Source organism: Phascolarctos cinereus, unplaced genomic scaffold, assembly GCF_003287225.1.
Source record: "Phascolarctos cinereus isolate Bilbo 61053 unplaced genomic scaffold, phaCin_HiC Scaffold_726;HRSCAF=1367, whole genome shotgun sequence".
NCBI lineage: Eukaryota > Metazoa > Chordata > Mammalia > Diprotodontia > Phascolarctidae > Phascolarctos > Phascolarctos cinereus.
In genome coordinates, this window is record NW_027556098.1 from 418,236,756 (window position 1) to 418,263,970 (window position 27,215).

General features: G+C 37.1%; 1 pseudogene; it reads left to right on the forward strand.

Annotated features, from left to right (window-relative positions):
• LOC110219877 (vomeronasal type-2 receptor 26-like) lies at positions 1–26,944 on the forward strand (annotated as a pseudogene).
• The last annotated feature ends 271 nt before the right edge of the window (positions 26,945–27,215 follow it).

Genomic DNA, 27,215 nt, shown 5'->3' on the forward strand with positions numbered 1-27,215 from the left:
CCGTATCTGCTTCTCTCTGTGTTCAGGACAGAAACACTGTCTTGCCTCCAACAAATTAGTCATGACTTCTGCAGAGATGGGACCTGATAATTGGGGGATTTTTCTCCTTGTATTCAGTTGAAGTGAACAGTTTCACAGGCTCGGAACATCCTCAAAAGGCTTGTAATAATTATCAGGAAGTGGCTGTGTAGCCGTGCTTCAAAGAGTTGCTTTTCTTCCTAGTGATTCTGAACGGTACTGATGGAGCCCATGGGACTCACTACAGTCTATCCTCACATCTTTGTCATTGACTTTCATTCATTTCATTTTCCAATGTCTCAGTATTTCGTGTGTGTGTGTGTGAGAGAGAGAGAGAGAGACAGAGAGAGACAGAGAGAGACAGAGAGAGAGAGACAGAGAGACAGAGAGAGACAGAGAGACAGAGAGAGAGACAGAGAGACAGAGAGAGAGACAGAGAGAGACAGAGAGACAGAGAGAGACAGAGAGACAGAGAGAGAGAGAGACAGAGATAGAGACAGAGGCAGAGAGAGAGAGAGAGAGAGAGAGACAGAGAGAGAGAGAGAGAGACAGAGATAGAAACAGAGGCAGAGAGAGAGAAACAGACACATGGACACAGACAGACAGAGACACACAAAGATAGAAACAGAAACAGAGGTGGAGAGACACAGAAAGAAGGAAAACGGAGAAAGAGTGACTGAGGGAGAGAGACAGAAACAGATTATGAAAAGAATACTTTCTTCTTTGGCATTCATCATCTCTGTAGCCATTTAGTTCCTCAGAAGACTCCAGGATGAGGTAAATTAGAAGGCTCTGTTCATATTTCCATGAAGAATGTACTTTGCCAGCAAAACTGAGTATAGTTCTTCAGGGGGAAAAAATGGTCATTCAGTGAAATAGGGGACTTTCAACCATTCTTGATGAAAAGACCAGAGCTGAACAGGAAATTTGACTTTCAAATACAAGACTCAAGTGAAACATGAAGAGGTAAACAGGAAAGAGAAATCATAAGAGACTTATTAAGGTTGAACTGTTTGCATTCCTGCATGGAAAGATGATATTTGTAACTCATGAGTCCTTTGTCAGTATTAGGGTAGTGGGAGGGAAAAAAATTATATGTATGTAGATAGATAGATAGATAGATATAGATAGATAGATAGATAGATGGCACAGGGTGAGTTGAAGATGAAGGGGTGGTATCTGGAAAATAAAATTAAGGGGTGAGAGAGTAGATTATCTGGGAAAAGGAGAAAGGGAGAGGTAGAATGGGGTAAGTTATCTCACATGAAACAAACAAGGAAAGACTTTTACAATGGAGGGGAAATGGGAAGGTGAGAATGAATGAGTGAATCTTATTCTCATCAGATTTGGCTTAAGGAGGGAATAATATACACAGTTGGGTATGGAAATCTATCTTACCCTACAGGAAAATAAGGAAGGAAGGGGACAAGAGAGCAGGGGGGTGGTAGAGGGGAGGGCAGATTGAGGGAGGAGATAATCAGAAGCAAACACTTTTGAGGAGGGACAGGGTCAAAAGAGAGAATAGAATAAATGGGCGGGCAGGATAGGATGAAGGGAAATATACTTAGTTTTTCACAAAATGACTACTATGGAAGTGTTTTGCATGACTATAACCTGTATCAAGTTGCTTGCCTTTTCAATGAGGGTGAGTAGGGAGGGAGGGAAGGAGAAAATTTGGAACTCAAAGTTTTAAAAACACATGTTTTAAAAAATTGTTTTCACATGCAACTGAGAAAAGAATTACAGGCAGAGGGGTATAGAAATCTATCCTGCCCTACAGGAAAATAGAAGGGGTAGGGGATAAGAGAAGGGGGGGAGGGAAAGAAGGGAGGGCAGATTAGGGGAAGGGGTATACAAAATGCATTCCATCTTGGGTTGGGGGGAGGGATGAGATGGGGAGAAAATTTTGAACTCAAAATCTTGGGGAAGTGAATGTTGAAAACTAAAAATAAATATTTTTTTTAAAAAAACCAAAAAAAACACTTTAAAAAGTGGAGTTGTGGGGCTACAGATATGAAATACTACATGCACTTTCAGATGAGGTCATAGTACTGTTAATTTTGATTGTTTTACTCTGTTATAATAGAGCTCTCACTGGGTGGGGGTAAAGTAAAAATAAAGCATGTCAAGAAAAACTTTTTTAAAAGAAAAAACATAGAATGGGTTCTCTTTTCTTCCCACATGTTGAAATTTATCTTTTCCCTAAGTCATAGAATAGGGAAACCATTCACGCTTGCTCTATCCAGTAGAATCTATCCAGTTCATTGAGGGTAACTTTTTCATGTTTATCTTTGTATTCTCAGTGCCCTGTACATAATAGCTAATTAATAAATTCATATATGTTTGTTTTATCAAATGGAAAAAAGAATGTAGTTTGTGGCTTCTTAGGTATGAATAATCCTGTCAGTGTTGAAATCAACAAATATAAGATGTGATCCCTGTGATCAAAGGAGAAAGATGAACACAATGAAATGATACTAACCTTCTCTGCTCCTAAACAACAGCCCCTCTTTTTGCTTGGCTCTTTTTGGAGTGATTATTGCTATAAGCATTGGTGTTTAAGGTGTTAATCAAACTGAAACAAAAGCAAATCTATATCATATTCCATATCTCCTTTTTTATTTTTTCTTATTTATGGTTGAAAGAGTTTAACACAATATGTTGTTTATATTAGGTGCTTATTAAATGTTCGGTGAGTAAATTCAACCTAATTTCAAAAATATTTCCTAAGAATCTTGCATGTGCAAAGCACTAGATAAGCACTACAGGGGTCAAAGCCACAACCCAAATAGTTCCTTCCCCTAAGTAATTTAATGATATTAGTGAATGAATTAATGATGCAAATATCAGGTGAACAGCCCCAATAATGGAGTCATACGCCTGTCTTCAAATTGGGTATTAGTGACCCACATCCCCCTAGCCTGTATTATCAGACCGTACCCTTTGCTGACTTTCCATTTAGTGGGAAAGGATTCAATTTCTCATTAGATTACCACACGATGAAATTTATGTGGTCTACTAGTACAGCCCATGCTGTAAGAACAGATCAAAGATAACTAGCCCATGTTGGAAGTTTGAAGTGACTCACTCTAATTTACCAACATCACTCTAGGAACTTATAACCTTAACTGCTGAATACTTGACATTTCCTAGAGACTTTAGGAATTTTCTCTTTTCTCCCTCTAGGAAATTTAGAGATTTTTTAACTTGCTGGTCTGAATTCTTCTTCAATAATGTCAGAATCACTGGGCCTTTAGCCATTTTCCCACAATTTTTATGTATTCTGTGTTGATTTAGATAATGTTTATTAAAAAGCCCCACATCTCACAAAAATTTTATTGTTCAGTCATTTCAGTCATGTCCAGCTCTTTTTGACTCTGGAGTTTTCTTGGCAAAGATGCTGGAGTGGTTTGCCATTTCCTTCTCCAGTTCATTTTACAGATGAAGAAACTGAGCCAAAGAGAGTTAAGTGACTTGTCCAGGGTCATACAATTAGTATGTATCTGATGCAAGATTTGAACTCAGGCCTTCCTGATTCCAGGCTTGGTGTTCTAGTCACTGTTTCACCTAGCTACCTCTAAAGGCAGGGATACATATTATTTTTATTACTATCTAAGCTATTGTAGTGAGAAGGACATTGACTCACAGAGAAAATCTGTCATTTAATTGTGATCTGATTGCTTGCAATTGCCAGCTATAATATAAAGTATATAATGAAGAATTAACCAAAAAAGCAAGGGTACTTGTGTGGGATCACAAATTTTTATTAAGTCTAAGCCATTTTGTATGAGGAAAGAGAAGGACTGAGTGCTCAGTTCTCATGTATGTATTAGTAACATTAAACAATTTTGTTTCTTTCTGCAAAAAGGATACTGATAATGACAAAAGAGTTTATGAAAATCATTGAAAGGGACTGGGATTGAGGTGAGACCCAAACACTGGAAGCAGATATTTCTGCTCATTTTATATTGACATGAAGGTGAATTTAAAGGTAGGATTATTCAAGGCAAGAAGAGGATAATATAGGATCCCACTCTCTTTCTCTCCCCAGTTTTAAGATGGAAGCTTCATATAGGACAGCAATAACATCCACTCTCCTTTTGTTAGGGATGTTCTGGCTGACACAGTAAAGATTGCTTTACTGGAATGAGAATTTTAGAGATCAGCCAATATGTGCTCATTCTCAAAATCCTCCTGCTTCAAGACAGGTGGAGGCTCATCCCCATAGAATTTCTTTCCCTGATAGATGAAAGAGCAGAAGCTACGATGACAGGTATCCTGGGCAATGTTTGTGCACAGTACAGTATTTTGGACAGTGTAAAGTGTGGGACCATTTGAAGGCAGAAGTTTTGACTTCCTCTATCTCCCTGTGAGGGAATGATTTGTGTGGTCTTCTCTCTCCCACTCTCAATTCCTCTGCGGTTTTTCTCTGTGCTTCCCTTTCTTCTTTTCCCTGCTTATCTCTTCACTCACTGAGCAAATCAAGAACAATAGCGTTTTATCACTTGGTCTGTTTATTTGGCATCTTTAAATGTTCCTTACTCCTAAACTCTTTAGCTTTCCTGTTGAAGAGTAAGGTTATAAGCCAAGTCAAGGGTGACACGGCCAGCCCTGATTCCCTACTCATGCCTCTGCTTTTATTTTCTTTGAAAGGCCTTGAAGCTGTATATTAACATCTGGACTTTTTTTGAGAAATAGTGGCACACAGTCAGTTCTTTGTCACACTATTGTTTATGCAAAATTGTGGTAATTACAAATATTTATGTAATTGTGATTTTCTGTTGTGGAAGTAAAGGAGGAACTGGGGACTGAAGTGTCCTTGTGAAGGCCTTGAGGCAAGAACAGTTCAAAAATATTGTGAGTAGGAGAGATGTTTCTGTGTCTGTATGTGTGAGAGAAAATGTGTTTTTTTTTTAATTCACCAGATAAGCATGCCATTGCTATCTGCTATATGTGTGCATGTATTTTATGGATCTGTGAATTATTGTGTTTCTGTGCTATGTTCTCATGAATCAAAGAGTGTGTTCAAATCTTCTGCCTGCCCCTATGCATATCCCTCTCACTCAATGTTTATCCCATTTCCCCCTTTTTTCCACTTTTTCTGTTCATTAACCCTTCCCTATCATCACTCCTATTCAGTAACTATTGAAATTATCCACTGATAATTGGATATTTCACTTGAATAAGTGCATTAGATTCACTGAATTTCCTCTAACATGTTATATAACTGAAGAAATAATGGACTTTTTTTATAATGCTGAGAATTTTCTAATACACATTTTAAATAAGAAGATGTTTTTGGGAGCAGCTAGGTGGCCCTGGAGTCAGGAGGACCTGAGTTCAAATTCGGCCTCAGTAACATAATACTTCCTATCTGTGTGACTCTGGGCAAGTCACTTGACCCCAATTGCCTCACTAAAAAAAATAAATAAATAAGAAGAAGAAGGTATTTTTGTTTCCTGAGAGATATTATTAGGTGATACATAAAGCTATGTAAGCCAGAGTGGCTATGGGTCTTTGAGCAGGAAATATTTGAAAATAATGGATAGATAAAACCATACTGTTTTCAAAATATTACTTCATATAAAATCTAAATTTTTTCAACCTCTTAGTAGGCATTGGGTATCTCACAAAGGCCCTTTTTTTGATACAACAAATTGACTTATCATCAGGAAAGACTGCTTCCATTCATTCCCCACAAGAATTCTCTTATTCATTGATGCAAAGTTCTGGAAACTTTAGAGAGTAAAGACTCAAATTCTCTGAGTTGGTAGGATCCCCAATATATGAATCAGATAGACTGGTGTAGTAGTCAGAATGCTGGATTTCTTATCAGGAAAAGCTTGGCTTGAATCCCACCTCAGGAACTTATGAGATTTATGACCCTGGACAAGTCATTTAAACTCCCTACATCAGTTTCCTACACTTGAGTTAGACTCAATGACCTCTAAGTTCCTATTACGCTCTCAATCTTTGGTCAATCTTATAATTTTTGGTTTATGAAATCTCTCGCAAATCTTTGCTTACTTTAAACACTCCCTGACTTGTCTACCTAAAATTAATTGGCACTGGCTCCAAATACTTTATCCTTCTTTTCCTTTTCCTCCCTCTAAAATATCCGCACTCTGTAATACTGTCCGTGAAGTAGTGATTTATAAAGAAAAACATCCTCAGTAAATTGTCTTTTTAAGGGTCATCAATATTTCCTTTCTATCAAATGAAGTAATTTTCAGTTTCCATCTTCCTTTGCTTGCTCAAGTAAAATGTTATCTTAATAGAGACCAGCTATCAAATCTGAGATTACAAAAGCATTGAACAACAGCAATAAAAACAACAATGACAACAATAGTTATCATAGAGATGATAATTAAATCTATGGGAGGTAATGAGATCATCAGGGGAAGTTGCATAAAAGGAAAGAGGGCCAAGGACAGAATCCTGTGGGACAACTATGGCTAAATTGTGTGATTTGGATGAAGATCCAGCACATGAGACTGAGCAGGAATGGTCAGATAACTAAGAGGAAAACTAGGAAAGAGTGGGGTCCCAAAAATCTAGAGAGAAGAGAGTGTTAAAGAGGAGAGGGTGAACAACAGTGTCAAACCCTGCAGAGAAGTTGAGAATGAGGCTGGATGGCTTCATATTGCCTAATGAATAAATTCAATACATCTCTTTCTCCCTTGATTTTTTAAATCAGTCTTTCCAACCTTATTTCTCATCACCTTCCTACTCAAGCACTATGCTTAATCAAACTGATTACATTCATTAATATTTAGATAGTATAAATGGAATAGTCCTAGCTCAGTCACAACACCTCTGTGACCTGTACCAAGTTATTTCTCCTCTGAGCTTCAGTTTCCACATTTGTAAAGGATGGGAGTCAGAGTACAGCACTTATAAATTCTTTTCCAGTAGTAAATCTATTATCTCATGATAGTAGAATAATAAGTGCCTTGGTATTTCTAACCTCTATGCCTTTGCTTATTCCACTCCTTCCACCTTTATTTCTTTTATTTGACATTTTTTCTTACTGAAATCTTACCCATTCTTCTCAGTCCAGCTTAATGTCCATATTCTCCAGGAAACCATATTTATTTTTCCTGTCACCAGATGATATTGCTTCCCCCTCTGAGATTATATTGACTTTTATTCCACTGATCTGGCGCTCATTGCATAATGCCATGCCTTGTGGTTGTGTGATTTATCTGACTTAGAAATTTGACTCCAAGGTTCAGCTTTGTCTTGGTCATATTTGGTCTTTTGCCATAGCAGAGACTTGAATGTGGTAGCTGTTCAAGAATTGTTGTTCAGTCGTTCGGTCATGTCTTACTCTTCATGACCCTGTCTTGGCAATGATACTGGATTGGTTGCCATTTCCTTCTTCAGTGGATTAAGGCAAACAGAGGTTAAGTGACTTGCCAGTGTTATACTGCTAGCAAGTGTTTGAGGCTAAATTTGAACTCGGGCCTTTCTGACTCCCGGGCCCACACTCTATCCACTGAGTCTCCTAGTTGCCTCAAAGCTGTTCAATATACTGTACATTTTGGGGACCTATAAAAAAAATAGAATTTTCAGGTAGACAATATAATGATGATACTCCTGAAAAATGATTCTCCATTCTAGAATGTGAAACAGGCTAGGAATGTAAAGGAAATCAATATGTAGAAAACAGGTATTGCTCTGTGATGGCCAAACTGGCTGAACCATGCTCTCTGAAAGATCAGTTTTGTAATGCAACTGCAGTTCCTCCATCTGAAACCCATTGTCTTGAGATAGTTTCCACCCCCACCACCTCCACCTTATTGTCTGACACTCTTCTTATTCCTTCACCACATGTTGATGCATAAAAATTATCAGCAGGTCCTGGCCCTGGTGTTTGCTGTGGAGGAAATCAACTAAAATCTCAGCCTGTTACCTAACATTACCTTGGGATACCATCTCTATAACACCTACTACAGTGATGAGAGCACCTTGGAGAGCTCCCTGAAGTGGCTATCAGGCCAAAGTCCAACCATGCCTAATTACAGCTGCAGGGCCCAAGATAAGTCAGTGGCCGTCATTGGAGGAGCAGCATCTGCATTATCTGTTCAGATGGGGTCCCTACTAGAACTCTACAAGTTCCCACAGGTGTGGCCTGTTGTATCTGGCATCTTTTCCCTCCTTCGACAAATTAGGAAACTGATACAGAGAAGTTAACTGACTTGTCCAAAGGTTCCTTATCTGACACCACATTCAGTACTTGTTCCATGGGGCCATACTACCTGGTTTTCTAAGATCCCAGAGATCATTTGTAGCAGAACTGAGTTTAAGACTCCAGTCTCATCAATTTCATCCTATTGCTCCCTCCATTGGAAAGGATTACTTTTTTAAAAATCAATTTTTTTTAAAGTTTCAAATTCTCTCCCTACCTTGACCCATCCCCCTTGTCAAGAAGGGAAGTAGTACAGAAGCCATAACAGATATGAAGTCATGCAAGACAAATTTTTGCATTAGCCACATTCAAAAAAAAAAGCAAGAAACAGAGAGGGAAAAAATATTCTGCAATCTGCATTCTCACTCCATCAGTTGATGCCTTGTCATAGCTTTAAAAGGTATCTGATCTGATTGTATTTTATATGTTTTATGGTATGAGCTCTAATACTCAAATCACATGTCCATTTTTTACTTATGATGTATAGTACTAGCTAGCACTTATATACGACCCTAGGGTCTGCAAAAAAATTATAGTTACTGTTTCATTTTATCCTCACAATTATCTTGTAAGGCAGGTAATATCATCATCCTCATTATACAGATGAGGAAACTGTGGCAGTTCGAGGTTAAGTTAATTGTTCAGAGTCACAGAACTAATAGTCTGAGGCCAAATGTGAACTTGAGTCCCCCTCACTCCAGGGTCACTTCTCTATCCACTGTGCTGCCTAGCTACCTCATAGAGGGGAATATATTGATCAAAACTTGATTTCTACTGCACTACTTCCTTTTCTTTCTATTTTTATCAAATAGGGAGTTTTCCTCCAAGTAATTTCTTTTACCGGTTCTATTGTGCACAGAATTTTTTTCTGATTTCTCCTTATCTTGCACCATCCAAGGACCTTCTTTTCTGCTTGCCAAACTGTAGCAAATAGTTTTTAATGAATATTACTTTATAATAATATTGCTTGAGTTCTGGATGTGCCATTCCCCTTTTAATGCATCTCTCCCCACATTATTGTCCTTAATATTCTAGCTGTAAACCTTTTATTCTTCCAAATGGATGCTATTATTACATTATCTTGCTCTTGATAATACACTTTTGGCAATCGAATTGGTATAGTACTAAATACATAAATTAAGTATTATCATCATTTTAAATTACATTGGCATTGCTCAACTCTGGGAAATGAATATCCTTCCTTTTTTGTCATTTATTCCCTTTAAAATATTTTGTAATTATACATCTGGAATATGTCTTGATAACTAATCAATCAACAAGTATTTATTAAATCTTCACTATGTGCCAGACATTATATTAGGTGCCAGGCATGCAAATACAAAGAATGAAACAATACCTACTGAAAAACAGCCCGCATTCTAATAGGACAAGAACATATAAAAATGTAGCATAATTATAAAGTGGATAAATACACATATGTATGATGTAGTAAGTATGAGTTAGTTTAAGAGGGACAATGCTAGCAGTTGGGGATATTAGGAAAGGTTTCATGTAGAAAATGATATGTGAGCCCTGTTTTCTAAGGAAAAATGTACTGTGTAAGTCAGAGGTGAGGAGAGAGTGCATTCCAGGTATGTGGGATTACTGACGCAAAGGCATGGACTTGGGAGATGGTATGTCATGTGTGAGGATCAGAGATAAGGCCAGTTTGGCTGTGGGGATAAAAATGATCTAACCTACAATAAGAGAAACTGAGGCAGAAGTCTGAGCCAATGGCACTACATTAAAGAGTCCATGGTCCCCTCTAATAAAGTGGACCTCAGATTTTCCTCATGATCTGAGACGCCCCCTCCTTCAAGGGCCCTATTTTTTTTATAGACTTAGATATGTAAATATTCAAGAACAGCTATACCAGATACAAAATAACTTCATTGGTTGACATATTATTTACGGGCTAAAATAAGCAAAGCAATATATCAGCAAGGTCATGAGTTGGGCAAAGTAAGGAATATCTCCATGGAGTAGGTGGTCATAAGACAGACACTTGCTCAAGCTGGACAAGAGAAAATTGTCAAGACATACAAAAATAATTTGGGGGGACTTTCCATGTAGTTGAGTCACCTCTGCCACACTGGGCTTGGTCACCACGACAAAGAAAAGCAAAGGTGGAGGGCCTCCAGCCAGCTTCCCATGATTACACAAATGACCTTACCATCTGCAGCTCACAGCTCTGGGGCCAGAACTTATAATCATATCAAATCGATTGATACTGATTGGAATAGAGTAGAGGGTCTTCAATGAATCAACTTCCTCATGGCTAAATTGCAGAATTCATAAGAGAAAGTAATGTTCACTGAGTCTGGGAAGATAAGTTTGGGTCATTCTGAATTATTTAAAAGCAAACGAAAGAGTTTCATGCTACAGTCCACAGGAAGCAATTCGAGTTTGAGTAGAGAAATATATGGTCAGATTTGCACTTAAGGGAAATTACTTTGGCAGTTGTGTGCAGGATGGATTGGAGTAATGTGACACTTGAGAGGGCAGGAAGATGAATTAAGAGACTATTGCAGCAATCAAGGAGAAAAGTGATAAAATCCTGAGCCAAGATGGGAGCTGTGTGAATGGAGAGGAGTTAAATGTTAGACATGGTGGGACATTATTGATGCACATTTGACAACTGATTGGGTATGTGGGTGGGAGAGAGTGAGTAATTGAGGATAATACTGAAGTCATAAACCTCAGAGACTAAAAGACTTGTTCCTTTAACAGAAATAGGAGATATTTGAAGAGGTCAAGGTTCAGGGGGAAAGGTAACAAACTCAGCCAGTCAGTTACTCATTGAACAAGCATTTATTGAGAGGTTACTATGTGTCAGTCACTGTCTAAGGCTCTAAGTGCTGAATAAACAAAGGCAAGGATTCAATTTTGAAGATGTTGAGTTTAGAATGTCTTTAGGATATCCCTTTTCAAATGTGCAATAAATAGTGGGTGATGCAGGCCTTGAGGTTGGGGACAAACTGGAGCTAGCTGTGTAGGTTTGGATGATAGCTAAACCCATGGAAACTGGTGTGGTCACCAAGAAAGAGGGGTAGAAGGAGAAGAAAAGACCATGTAGGCCAAAACCTTCAGGAGACATAGTTAGTTAGAAGGTGAGATAGGGATGATGAACCAGAAAATGAGACTGAAAAGGATCATTCATATAGATAGGTGAGAGCTGCATCATGGAAACCAAGAGAGGACAGGGTGTCTGGAAGGAGAAGCTGATTTACAGTGTCAACGATAGCAGATAAGTCAAGAAGAACTTGCACTGAGAAAAGATCATCAGATTTAGCAATTAAGAGATTGTTGGTAATTTTGAAGAGAGCAGTTGAGTGACTAAGTGGGAAGCTAAATTGCAAAGAGTTGAGGAGTGAGTGAGTAAAAGAGAAGAGAAAGTAGAGACAATGAGTATAGAAGGATTTTCTAAATTGTCTCCATATATTTTGTGAACTCAAAAGTTATTTTAATGGAGCCTCAATTTCTATGATTTCCTTTTGGATTTTGCTATTGCTCTACAAATAGTCTGTGAGTTGTGTGTGTGTATATGGGTGTGTGTGTGTGTGTGTGTGTGTGTGTGTGTGTGTGTGCGCAGTAACCTTATCACCTATTATTTCACTGAAGCTATTAATTATTTCCACCTGTTTCTTTACAACCTCCTGGAATTTTCTATGTGAGTCTATCTTCTCTTTGTTTTTATTTTTATTTACTTTGTCACTGCTATTGTAATGTAACCATAACTCGTTGATATACTACTCTTTTGTCATTAGTGGAGATCAGTACCCCACACCTGTGTGATGATTCCATGACAGTAGGAGAGAAGAGAACCTCCCTGTAAGTGGGAATTCAATATACAGTTTCCCCTTCCACATCGTGGGGGTTAGGGTCACAGGGCCACCATGATCTGGAAAATCCCCATAAAAAATGTCGGCCTTCCTTTTCTACCAGAGAAGTCTTCTGGCTTTAAAGATTTTCTTTTTTTTTACTTGATATTAAACAATACTATATGCATATTTTGTGAATTTCTGACCTAAATTTTTTCAGTGTCTTCTGCTGGCTTTCACATGTTGTCTGCAGCTTCCACAAAATTCCCCCAAAATTTCCATTTAATTTCTTATGCCAAACACCAATATATGGGAACCACAATGTGGAAAGTTGTGATGCAAAAGGGATAACTGCACTTTTCTCCTTTGTGCTGCACAGTATTAGGGACAAAATTAGCATAGGGGCATTCTAATATTCCCCTCAAATGTCTCAACTATGGTTTGTCTTATTTCTAGAGCAATGTCAAATAACAACGAAGAAGTAGGACATCCTAACTTTTTCTTGTCATTTTTTTTAAGTTGTGTCCAAGTCTTTGTGACCATATTTGGGGGTTTTTTGGCAAAGATGGTGGAGTGGTTTGTCATTTCCTTCTCCATCAGCTTGCAGATGAGGAGACTGAGGCAAACAGGGTTGAGTGAATTATCCCAGGATCACACAACTAAGTGTCTGAGTTCAGATTTGAACTCACAAAGTCTTAGTGACTCCAAGCCCTGCACTTTATCCACTGTGCCTCCTAGCTGGGGATCCTTATTTTACTCTTGTATTTATTGAGAAAACTTTGAATATTTCTCCATCGAAAATGAGGTGAACCTTCGCTTTTAGGCATATACTATACACCAAATCAAAAGTGGTCCTTTTATTTGCTAGTATTTTTTAGCATGAAAGATTATTGTACTTCACCAAAGGCTCTTTTCTCTATCTATTCACATAATAATGTAGTCTAGGATGTTTTTGTTTCTAATTTTATCAATTACATTAATGGTTTTATTAATTTGAACTATCTTTTTGGCTTTTGTATAAATCCACTTTGTTCATGATTAATCTTTTTTTCAATACATTTAAGTTTTAAAATAAATGTACTGAATATTGAAACAAAGGAACCAAGGATTAATATAAATGCATGATTTGTCTTTGAGAGAACTGAGTTTTGTGAGTGGAGAAATTCAGAATTCTTTTTAATTTGATTCATCGAGTGTTTCTTAAGTTCCTCCTATATTTCAGGCACTTCGGGTACTGGTGACACTTAATATTTAAAAATCCATGTAAATCCCTTCATCTCTTAAGGTGCCTACACTCTGTGGGGGGAAAACAACAGATACAAAGATAATCCAATGCAAAATATATGCAAAATATTTACAAGGCATTTATTTTGGAAGCAGAGCAAGTTCAAACAACTGAGGTAACCAATAAAGGTGCAAACTAGGAGATGATAGAAGATGATTCTTGAATGGAACCAAAAATTTCAAGAGACAGAAGTGAAAAAGAAAGCAATTTCCAGCCATGGGAGATAACCTATACAAAGGCACAGAGGTGAAGGTTAAAAATCCATGTATGAAGAAGAGTGTGTTAGCAAATAGAGGACAAAGCAGAGTTAAATTGATTCACTAAGGGGTTGAGGCAAGAAAAAAGAGAATGTGGATAAGGTAGGGGAAATGGCCTGGGAAAGATCTGAGGGGTCAAGAGATTGGAGGTCACAGTGTAGACCCACATCCTGACTGTGCAAGAAGGGGACAGATGTGGAGATAGAATTGATAAGACATGACAACCTGATGAATATGGGATCTGAGGAAATAAGGAAGAGTAAAAAATCAAAAACAACTGAGAATTACTCTGAGGGTGGAACCTAGGTATGATCTTTTTAGCATCACTTTATTTTTTTAATGTGTATTTTTTAATCTCAGAGTATACATTGCCATAATTTTTATGTAGTTTATTTTTCTACCTTCATTCCTCCCATTTTTAGAAAACCGATTCTGGTTGTTGGTGGGAGCTTTTCATGAGCAGTTTAACCATCACCCTTCTCTTTGGTATTTCTAGATGTTTTATGTTGCAGTAATGAGGGATCTGACTTTATTTTTTTTCTCTCTCTCTAACATCTTGGATCAGTCGCAAGTCCCCTACAATGTAAAAAATAGCTAATTTTCATTTTAAAATCCAGTGATTAAACCACAAAAATTAGTGTTCTTGTTGAATGATTTTCTACTTTTAAGTTCAACCTCTAAAATTATTTGTATATTCCAACTGAATCTCATTTTTAGCTTTCTGGTCACCATTCATCATTTTCTTAAATAAAGCCCAGTAAAAATGATACTTTCACTGAGTAAGTCAATTCAGATTCCAAATAAAGTAGAACATAAAGTACAAAATGGAGGTGAGGACTAGAACAGGTACTAGCTGATGTACACAGTACCATAAAAGTATCTGTGTAATACTTGTTTTCCAGTGGACCCCAGAAGGGATAAATATTGGGGTGGTTAGACTTTCCCACTTGATCAGTGCCTCATGAGCCTATAGAATTTTCTCCTAATGAAGATATGTGGACTTTGTGATACACTTTGCTACTAGACTTTCACTAGCACCATTTTCATGGAACTCAAAATAACACACACTCTTTTCCCATCCAGATCACCTATGGTCCATTTGAACCTCTCCTGAATGACAAGGTCCAATTTACTTCCCTTTATCAGATGGCTTTGAGGGACTCCTTTCTATTTGTAGGCATAGTTCAGCTACTGTTCCATTTTGGATGGACCTGGGTGGGGCTGATTTCCACAGATGACATGAGAGGAGAAAAATTCCTTTGGAACATTGCAGAAGAGATGTCCAGGAGTAATATCTGTGTGGCCTTTATAGAAAAGATCCTTGTCAGTGAGAGACGTCAAGATGAATCTCATGTAGCTTTCATGCCCAGGATCATAGCACCATCAGCCAAAGTAATCATCATTCATGGAGATGCAGATTCACTCATGATCCTCAGACATTCTCAATCTCTTATTTTTACATCATTGAAATTGTGGATCATCACGTCTGCCTTGGATAATACTCTAAGAGCCCATCATTATGATAGTTACGCTTTTCATGGTGCTCTAGTATTTAAACACCAGACTACTGAAGCTCCTGGTTTTTCTAATTTTCTCAAGAGCGTTAACCCTATTAAATATACAGAGGACACTTTCCTGAAGAGCTTTTGGCATTTAACTTTCAATTGCCCAGATGAGCCTACAAAACTGGAGGAAGGGGGTTGTTCACCAAATGCTTCACTGGAAGATCTGCCTCTAGAATATTTTGAGATGACCATGTCTAGCTTGAGTTATTCCATCTATAATGCTGTGTGTGCTGTGGCATGGGCCCTCCATGAAATGTTCCTGGTGAGAACAGAAATGGGATTTGAGAGACAGGGAGAAATTTTCATATTTCAAGCCTGGCAGGTAACATTCCCTCTAAATCAGCTAGCCAATCAGTCAGTCTGCCTATCGGCATATACTAAGCATTCACTATGTATTTGGCATTGCAGGATGCCCTGGGAATACACAAAAAAAATGGTATAAACAGTCCCTGCCCTAAGTAGACATTCTAATGAGGGAGATGACATATGAATAACATGGTATACAGAATATATTTACAAATATATGCAAACATATGTGCATCTATACATATACACGCATTTGCATGTGTATATATGTATGGTGAGAGGGAGAGAGAGCTATAAATGGAGAATGAGAGAGAGAGAGAGAGAGAGAGAGAGAGAGAGAGAGAGAGAGAGAGAATAAATAACGTAATTTGAAAGGGAGACAGCATTATCAAGGTGGAGGGGGCAGGAAGAGCCTCCTGCAGCAGATGGAATTTGAGCCTTGAAGGAAGCCAGGGAAGATAAGAGCAGTGAGGTGACAGAGCATTCCTAATGTGGAAAGCAGCCAGTACAAATGGATGGAGATGTGAGATGAGGTGTTACGTCCAAGGAACTGCAAGTAAGCCAGTGTAGCTAGGTCATAGTGTGGAGCAAATTAAGGTGTAAGAAAAACTCCACAGGTAGGTAGGGATCATATTATGAGGAGCTTTAAATGCCAAATAGAGGACTTTACACTTGGTCCTGGAGGTGATAGAGACCCAGTGTAGCCACCGGCTGTTTCTGGTGAATGTAAGCTCTTTGCAGTTAAGAACTATTTCATTTTTGTCTTCGTATTAATATCATCTGGCACACAGTAGGTGTTTAGTAAATCCTTGCTGAATGAGTGAATCCTGGTAGACTCCATGGAGATGGAACCTGAGATAAGCTGTGCATGAAGGAAAGTATTTTAAGAGGTAGGGATGAGAAGACAACATATTACAGCCATGAGGGGTAGCTTGTAAAAACTGTGGAGGTGGAAAATGGGATATTGAATTCAGAGCAAAACAAACAGTTTGATTCGTCTGGCATGGAGGGTGTGTGGAGAGAACCACACAACAATATGAGCACAACAGGCTGTTTATGACATCTTCATACATCAGGCAATGGAAATTTGACGGACATTTTTTTCATTCTGTTCTGGATGGTCCTCACTTCCCACATTTCTGCATTTACTACGAAATAAGAATACTTGGTCTTACCTCTGAAATGTGGACATCCCACTTAAACAGACAGCTCCTTTCAACAAAAATGGAATGTCTTCAAAGGTGGGTTCTGGGGATTCACAGACATAAGTGAAGCCTTTACCTTCATGGAGCTCATTCTACTTCTTACATATACAGTGCTTGTTGGGTAAGTATGAAGTGTATGTTTATGGCCATAATAGTAATGTGGTCAGTAATAAATGCAAGATACTTTATCATCTTTTGTTGCTCAAGAGCTGAATTTTCTCCTTTAATTTTATAAATCCTAATGCATTTTGGAGGGTATTCTGGATAAATGTCAACTCATTTATTAAGAATTCACAAACAAATTGTTAGGTTTCACCATATATCCAACCCAAGCCTTTCCTCTTTACTCAAGATCCCTTGCAAAAAGGGCTAGCTCCATTTTCTTCGTCTGACACTCCATTTCTTGGGCCATAGACTTCAAAAAGTGTCTTCACTTAGCAGATCAGAAAATTTCACTGCTGCCTGGGCTAGAACATGCAACGAAGTTTTGCGATTAAATATTAACCACCTTTCTCAAAAAATATGACAATCAAGTACAAAATTTGTTTTCTTTTTAATGGATATCCCACCATATATTGCTTTGTAAACGTCATGCCACTATTTTAATGGTAACTAATAATTGCATTAAGGGCAGCTATGTGGCACAGCGGATAGAGTGCAGAGCCTAGAGTCAGGAAGACTTATCTTTCTGAGTTCAAATACTGCCTCAAGCACAAGCTTCACAAAAAAGTCAGACACGACTGAAATGACTGAACAGCAACAGGTGGTGCAGTTGATAGAGCACCCAGCATGAAATCAGGAAAACCTGAGTTCAAATCCAGCCTCAGACACTTGCTGTTGACCATGGGCAAGTCACTTCATCCTGTTTGCCTCAGTTTCCTCATCTGTAAAATGAGCTGGAGAAGGAAATGACAAATTGCTCCAGTATCTTTGCCAAGAAAACCCCAAATAGGGTTTTGAAGAGTCAGACACAACAGAAACAACTAAACAAAGACAAATTCAGTGGTGTATATTGTTTCTGATATTCATTTCTGCGAAGTTGAGAAGTGAATATAAAAACTCTCCTCCTAAGGTACTCTTTTGCCCCTTTACAATGAGGAGCCAGACAATTGTGATCAAAGAGCAGGAAGGTTCAATGATTCCTCCTTGTACATGATTAACTTACTCTCTGCAAAGCAGTGTTTGAAATGCTAACAAGATGACACCTTCAAAAACTCTGTGGATCTCTGAATTTTCCTACTAGAGATAGCCTCTCTGAGAGCAAATTATAAAAACAAATCCTACTCTTAAAGGAATATGACATATCGCATAGCCTAGGGTTCCAGCAACTTGACATATCTAGCACAGAATATTATACAAAATGTCAAGCATTTTTCATGAAAAAGAAACAATATATCTGATGAAAAAGAAAGATTATATTAATTAATTTCCTTCACTACTCTCAGACCTTGATATTGGGCCCACACTACTCTCAAGGAATAGGGAGTAACTGAGATTTCCCTTCCCCACTTAACTCCACTCCTTCCTGAAGAATGTCAAGTTTAATAATAGTGCTGGGGAACAGCTGGTCTTGGATGAGCAAAGAAACCCTGTGGCTAAATATGATATCATGAATTACTTGATCTTCTTCAACTAAAATGAAATTTTTGTGAAAGTTGGGCAGTCTATTCCCAAGAGTCTGCTGGATCAAAATTTCACCATTTCTGAGAATTCAGTGTGGGGTATTTCACAGGTCTGTAAAAATTTGAGTGTCAGTTTTTCATTTCCAGTTATGAGAATTATTCTTACCCATTTGAGTTCCTCCACAAGCCACAGTAATGAAAAGACTTTCTTTAATTTACCTGCTTTTCATTATTTTAAATTATTTGTTATGTGCTAAAGTATCCAATTAATGCAGGACATATATGATAAATAAACTATGTATGACATGTAATATTGTGCTTTATTATATGTGATATATAATGTTGCTGCAGTATATTACTTATTATAATATAGTATGATTATGTTATATATGAGTATAGCATTAGCTGATGCTTTGGATATAAAAGGGTGTGTGTGTGTGTGTGTGTGTGTGTGTGTGTGTCTACATACATACATCCCTGGAAAGTTTACTGCCAATGTAAGTGAACTTACCAATAGATATTCCGTTACCACCAACTGGTCTATATAGAACCAATTTTTCTGAATATATAAATAATATATAATTGCTGAAACTCTTATACAAAATATTTTCATAGCCAGTACCAAAGCAACATTATCTACTTTGACAGAACAATCAATCTTTCTCCTTGTAATTACAAATCACATTCCTCATGACATTTATTTTGCTTACTGCTCAGACTACTCCACAGTCTGTGTGCAATGAGAGCTGTGGTCCTGGATTCAGGAAGCTATCTTGTGAAGGGAAGCCTGTCTGCTGTTTTGACTGTGTGCAGTGCCCAGAAGAGGAAATTTCTAATCAGAGAAGTAAGTGTCTAAAAATAATTCTCCTCCCCAAATCTCAGATAACTCTCCTTCACAAGAACAGAGGAAGAGCCTTTGGCAAATACCTTTGCCAAGTTCTTGCAGTCACATTCAACTCATGGGAACATTACTCCAAGAGATCTACTTGTTACATCTAATTTATAGCTATCCAATGGGGAAAACCAAATTTACAAAAGAGAAACAACCCAGAGAAATGACCAGCTGTGAAGAATGAGCCCACAGAGTTTGTGAGCCCTAGGAGGAGGGGAGTAGCTCTGTTTCATGATGGGTGTTAGTCTAGAGAAAATTTGGTTGCCTTTTGATGGGCCACACTGGAAAGATTATCCACCTGGGACTCTCATTCAAGAATCTTCTGGCTTTGTAGGATCAAAAAAGTTATTGGGTTTTTTTGTTTTATTTTCATGTTGATCTGACATTGATTGATCTTCTGTTTCTTTTTCAAGTCAGACCACATATTTGGCTAATTTTCATTTGTTTCAATAAGTATTTATATATTGGTTTATTAAATTCACTGCAAGTATGCACAATATGGACATTGCATCTCTAGAACGCTGGTGTCTAGAAAAGCAATCAGATCCAACCCGAGGACTCCTACTTAAAGGAGTGTCATGTGACTGAAGAACCAAGGATATTGAGAGGATTTTGAAATATATTAATACTTTGGGGAGATGTGAAGTGTTCAATTATATAAAGAGAAAGAAAGTTGTTTTCTATAAGTTGCCTAAGGATATAGATTCTTAAATTCCTGCTAAGGTAGAAATTTTCTAAAGCACTTGAAAATGGATTTCCAGGCCTTTCTTTTTTAATTTTTTTTTTGCTTTTTTCTGTATTTTTTACATCACCATACTATCCTCAGTATCCTTTATCCTCCCAGAGAGCCATCCCATAGGATAAATACTATTTTTAAGAGAAAAAATTCAGCACAACTGATTGATACATTGAAAAAATCTGAAAATATATAATGTATAACACCTGTATCCCTCCTTTCTCCATTAAGGTGTGGGTTGCAAGTGTCCTCTCATATCTCTTCAATAGAGGCCATAGAGTTATTCCCCAAAGAAACATCCCCCAAAATTTTTCCTCATTCAACCACTTCCCTTTTATGTTAAGTATATAAATGTTGTCCATACAGCTTTTTTGTTTCGTGTAATGCAAGTTATTGATTTTATCTTTTATAATTGTCTCTTATCTCTTGGGTGGTTAATATATTTCCTACACATAGATGAAAGAAACATATAATCTGTTGCTCTTCTAATTTCTCTATAGTATGAGCTTTAATATTAAGATGTCATATCCATTTAGAGTTGTGCAATACGTGGTAAGATTTATTTCTGCCAGATTACTATCTAGCTTTCCCAGAACTTTTTATCAAATGATTTTTTTCCTAGGTAATTTATATTTTCTCTCTTATTGTGCACTGGATTGTTGTGCTCCATTTTTTCTGATTTTGCCTTGTCTGGTCTGGTCCATTGATTTAGCTCGCTACTTTTCTTAGTCAATACAGATGATTTGATGATTGATGCTTTAGAATGTAGTTTGAGGTCTGAAAGTCTATTTGCCCATTATTCCTATTTATTTTCATAATTTGCCTTGAATTTTAGATTCTTTAAATTTGTAAACGAATTGTGTTTATCAAGTTCTATAAAGCATTTCTTTGGCAATTTGATTGGAATAGCGTTAAAAGTGTAAGTTTAGTAATGTAGTAATGTCATTTGTATTATATTGGCAAGACCTAGCTATTAGGGTTGAATGATTCTTCCAGCTCCTCAATTGTTCTTTATTTCATTTAAGAACACTTTGTAGTTGAACCTATACGAGTCTTTTGAGTGCTTTGGCAGATAGTCCCCAGACAGTTTATGAATTTTGCTGTTATTTGGAACAGCATTTCCCTTTCTATTGTTGCCTCTTGTGTTTTTGTAATATTATATGGAAATGCTGTTGTTTTGAGAGCTTATTTTTTAGCCTACAACTTTGCTGAAGCTATTGTCTCAGCGTGTTTACTTACTCCGCCAGGTTTTCCAAGTGTATCTTTGCCTTTGGTTTCTTTATTTTGTCTTATTGCCGTTGCTAGTATTTCCAGAATTATAACAAATAATAGTGGAGAGAGTGGGCGTGCTTTTTCCATTCCTATATTTATTGGAAAAGGTTCAAATGCATCTTCATTGAACATGCTACTTGCTTCTGCTTTTAGACAGAAGACTTTTGTAATATAAAAATAAGTGTTCCTACACTTCGTATGGTTGTTTGTTTTTGTTTTTGTTTTTGTTTTTTAGTGTTAGTGCTGTAAGGCTTTGCATCTATTAAGATGATTATGTGGTTTTGGATATTTTGATTTTTAACGTGATTAATTATTTGATTGTCTTCCTAATGTTGAACCATCATTGCATCTTGGTATAAATGTCACTCAGTCATAATGAATGTTTTCTTGGATTAATCATTATAGACTGACAGTATTTTCTTTAAAATGTCTGAGTCAAAAGCCATGATGATATTAGCTTATAATTTTCCTTCTCTGTTTTATCTTTCCTTGGCCTCAGTATTAGGACTATATTTGTCTCATAAAAAGATTTTGGTGGTGTGCTTTCTCAATTTTTAAGAATAATTTATGAAATATGATCATTGTGTTCCTTAAAAGTTTGATAGAGTTCTCCTGTGCATGTATCAGGAGCAGAAGTGTTTTTCTTTGGTAATTCTGTTATAGTTAGATCTATTTTCTTTTCAGAGATTAAGTTGTTTAAGATCTCTGTATAATCTTCTGATAGTTTGGGTATTTATATTTTTGAAAGTATTCCTCTATTTCTTCTGTATTCTGTTTCGTTTGCATGTAGCTGTACACAATATGTTCTAATTATTCTTATTTTTTCAGGTTTTGTGATTTCACCTTGCTGATTTGCTATTTTATTGATTTGGTTTTCTACCTTCTCTTTTAAAGCAGATTAGCTAGGAAATTGATCAGTTTAATTAATGTGTTCAAAGAACTAGCTTTTAGTTTTACTCATCATTTCTATTGGTATTTTTGGTTTCTAATTTATCTATTTCTCCTTTATTTTAAAAAATGCATGTTTGGTTCATTAATCCTCTTTTTTTCTGTTTTCCTAATAGATGTTTGTAGGGATATGATCTTTTCCTGAGGACTACTTTAACAGCATCTCAGAAATTTTGGGATGCTGTTTCATCATTATTGTCTTCTTTCACATAATTATTAGTAGTTTCTAGGATTTGTTTTTAGACCTGCTCATTACTTAGGAGTACATTGTTAAGTCTCTATTTGGGTTGGCGTCTTTTACTTGTGGTACCTGAACTAATAATTATTTTTATTGTATTATTGTCTGTAAAGGATGTACTATTTCTTGCTTTTCACATTTGCTTGCAATATCTCTGCGCCCTAATAGATTGTCAACTTTTGTAAAAGTTCCATGTGATCATGGGAAATTTTAGATATGCATACGTACACATTCACACATATACGTACATACATGCATATGTACATACTCATATACGTATACATACATATGTATGTATGTATCTATACATGTGTATACATAATTTTACAGTCCCACAAGTCTTTTAGCTCTAATTGCCTTCAGCAGAAATTTGTTCAGTTTAGTATTTTCTTTTTTGTTTATCTTTCTGTTCAATATATCCAAAACCAAGAGAAGGATATTGAAACTCCTGTCACTGTTATGTTATTGTCAGTGTTTTCTTGCAGTTCAGTTAATGTTTCCTTAATAAATTTGGATGCTAAGGAATTGTGAGCACATAAGTTTATTCTGACATTGGTTTATTATCTGTAGTTCCCTTCAGTATAATTGGTTATAACCTTTTATTTTTGGAATATTTGTTTTTGCTTTGTCAGATAATATGATTGCAAGTCCTCCTTTTTGGGATTTACTTGATTTATAATGATTTTTTCCATCCTTTCATTTTTATTTTTTAAACGTCTTTGGGTTTATCTTCAATGTTTCTTGTAAACAAGGTTTTGTTTTCTTATCCAATCAGCTACTAATTTTTCATTTTATTAGATTGTTTAATCCATTCACATTTAAAGTTATGACAGTTGGTTTTTAATTTTCTCTCTCTGCCTCTAATATGGAATTTTTCTACTTAAGGTATTTACCATCTTTTGCTATAAATATGGTGCTATGTTCCTTCAGTTACTTTAACTTAATCTTTTTTTTTCTAAGATGGGTCTATTTCCACTGGCTCTCTTTCTTTCACCCCAATCCTCCTCTCCCATTTGTTATTCCTTTCACTTTGAGGTTTCTCCTGTTGGTATTTTTAATTTTCAGTTTTATCTGATTATTTCATTTCCCTTTTTGTTCTCTCAAATATATTTGCCTTTTCTCTCCTCTCTTCAGCTCATCTTGTTCACTTTTTACACTCCTTTCCAGAGAGGGATTCTTTTGCTTTCTTCATTATGTATCTTCTCTTTCTGTTCACTCTGGACCTTCATTCTCTTGTTCCTCCCCCCCCCATTATTATTTAGTCTCTCTCTATTTTCCGTGTACCTCATAGATTTATAATCCCCTCTAGGAAGTTTCTGTGACTGCCTCACACCCACAGTTCAGACAGCTGCCAAGCTGGTGCTACAGGGTTGGTTTCTGTAGTTCTCTGAAGCATTGGTAGGGATTGAGATGGGCAACGGTGTTGGGCTTTATTTTAACACCAGAAATGTGCTCTTCCCCTTTCCCTCTTGCCTTTCACTTTCCTGCTGAGATCTTTTGCAGTGTGAAATGCTACAACCAAAGGTATAACTGTCTTTCAGGGCTGCAGCAAGCTTCAACACCCTGTAATACTACTCAAAATGGTCTCTCTCTCTTGGACTGTGAAAAATTCTGCAGCCTGGTGCCCATACCTGTGCAGCACTAAAAAGGGGGAAGGTAGATCAGGGTACGGAGTTGGGTTTTCTTGCAAGCCCATACATTGGGTCCTTGGATCACATATCAGGTCCCTTGGTCAACCAGTGCAGTCTTTATGCCAGAAATGTGGTGGCCAATGGAGAGTGTATTGACTCAGCTTGGGGTAGGTGTCAGTTCGTGGTTTTGTTTTACCTTCTTTTGGATTCTATGAGTCCTAAACCAGAGAGACAGTTGAAGTCACTTTCTCTTTGAGGCATAATTTCTCCATTGAAGAGGAGTGAGAGGTCATGAGGATCAGAGAAAATGGCTAGCCTCCCTCTTGTTGATCACATGACCTGAAAGTTCAATTTCCAGGACTTTCACAGAGAATCAGAGGATACCACATATCATTAAAACTTTTTAAATAATGCAGGAGAATCTGGAAACAGATTATTTACTATCCTGGTGGGAAAATATCTGAAGATCTGTGTCTTCAGAAGGAGTAAATAAAGATGTAGATAGGCCTTCATAGTTTGTCAATATGGTGTTGAACTGCAATAGAACTATAGACCTGGGTTAGGTCTTCTTCTTTTTCTTTTTCTTTTTCTTTTTTTTTTTTGAGGAAAGGATTTGTCACTGTGAGGAATAACCTTGGGATATCTGGATCAGAAAAATAACGATGTTAACTAAGTCTTTAGCAGGTACCTGAAAAATGATATATCAAAGGTGGTGGTTTAGACTAGAGGAATATTATAGCTTTCTTCAGGTAGTTCCAGTGTTTTCCACAGGAAGATGGATTAGACCTGATCTATTTGCCCACAAAGAGAAACAATGGATGGAAGATTAATATATTCAAAGATATGGTCAATGAATAAACTTAAGCTCTTCCATTGCCTTAAGAAGTTGTATATTCCCTCTCAGAGCTCTTCAATCAAAGGTTCGACATTCATTGGTTATTTTTTGGAGGGGATCTTTGTTCTCACAAATTTGGCATAAATAGCTTCTTAGATATGTTCTTGCTCTGAGACTCTGCGCTGTTTTGATTTTGGTCATATGTCTTCCCAAATCCTCTAATTTTCCAGTTCAGGTTGTCTCTTTTATAATCCCACTAGATTATCACTTATGTTCTCTTTCCATTTCCAAGTCTTATTTCTTCTTATCCAAGTCTTCTAAACTATGTTTCTCGCTTTTCTCTCTGGATTTCCTTATATAAGTACATGCTAATTATTACAAATGATGCTTCACTTTGTCGTGTCTTATTCTCTGATCATTTAATAAGGCATAATTTTTTAAAGCCTTATGATTTTCTTGACTACCCATCCTAAGCAATTTCAATGATCCTTCTATATTTAAAGTCTCTAGTAAAAGGAGTCATTTTACCTAAGATGTTAAGAAGATACTGTGAATTCAGATATGCTGGATTAGGTCCAATATCATCAGCTGTTAGCATATGATCAGAAGAAACATTGCAGATTTTGCTAATCAATTAATGGTATCTGAGTTATCAGCTGGAATACCTGAATGGTTTTGTCAACTACTTTCTTAAGACATCATCTGAACATGTCACTGCAGCTGCACAAGTCGTTAATTTGTTAGACATCATCAAGAGGGACTTTGGTAGGAGGCAAGGTGTTTTGTAGGAAATGATTTTACTTTTATGGTAATCTATTAACATTTGCTATTCCAAATACTGCCACCCTAAAACAAAAGACATTGAAAAGAGGTAGGTTAGGGTGTTTGTTTTCTCTTCTTACATGGTCTTGAGAAAACATTAAAATTGCTCTATTTTGATATGAAATATGTATAGTTTGATAATGAATATGACTTTCATCTACCAAATCTTGATTGATTTGGGCAATGTAGAAATGTACTCTTTCATTGTGTTGCATACTGGTGGCACTCTATCCCACTGCTTCAGAAGGGTTCTGTAGAGTCAATAGAATTGATTTGATGTGATATAATGATTTTATTGATCTGGGGCTGAGGTGAAATTATTAACTATAAGATATTGACATACTCTGCTCCTTTCAGACATGGACCATTGCTTGAAATGCCCAGAGGATAAATATCCAAATAAGGAGAGAGATAACTGCCTCTCAAAGACCACGGCCTTCCTCACTTTCAAAGAGTCTTGGGGATTGACTTTGACTTGTATAGCTCTTTCATTTTCTCTCCTCACAGTTCTGACCCTTGTGATGTTTATGAAGTTTTGAGATACTCCCATAGTCAAAGCCAATAACAGAACTCTCAGTTACACGCTCCTTATATCCCTTACCTTGTGTTTCCTCTGCTCCATGCTCTTCATTGGCCGTCCAACATCAGCAACCTGCCTCCTACCACAAACTATATTTGGAATTGTGTTCACTGTGGCCATTTCTTTTATTTTGGCCAAAACCATCATTGTGGTTCTGGCCTTCAAAGTCACAAGACCAGGAAGCAAGATGAAAAGCTGGGTGCAACCCAGAGTTTTTAATTTTGTTGTCTTCATCGCTCTATGATCCAAGTGACTCTCTGTGGCATCTGGCTGGCAACCTATCCACCTTTTCCAGGACTAGACTTACACTGAGAACCTGCTGACGTAATCATTGTATGCAAAATAGGTTCTGTCATTGCCTTCTATGGTGTCTCGGGTTACATGGGCTTTCTGGATATAGGGAGCTTCATAGTGGCTTTTTTGGCCAGAAACCTTCCTGACACCTTTAATGAAGCCAAGTTTATCACATTCAGCATGCTGATCTTCTGCAGTGTGTGGCTATATTTCATCCCTGCCTATCAGAACCCCAAAGGAAGGGCTGTGATGATTGTGGAGATCTTCTGTATTTTGGCATCCAGTGCTGGGTTATTAGGCTGCATCATTCTTCCCAAGTGCTATGTGATCCTTCTGAGACCAGAGAGGAGCACCTTGGAATATCTAAAGCAGAAAGCCGATTCTAGAAGGAGTAATGCTGAAATTTTAACTAGGAGGCATATCTGACAGTATAAGAGATTCCTGAAAAAAGTTATTTGAATCAGTTTGAGAAACCTATGGTTGGTGATGCCAACCTTTCACAGCTGTTGTTATTCTCAACTAGATCATCATCTCTGGACTATTATAATAATCTGTGTGATACTTCATTCTAAAATGTCTCTTATTCTCATTAAGAGAATATTAAGTTCATAATTCAACCATGCCAATTCTTCCTACATGTCTATGGAAATTTACTTTGCTACAATCCAATGCCCCAAACATTAAAATTCCTACTATG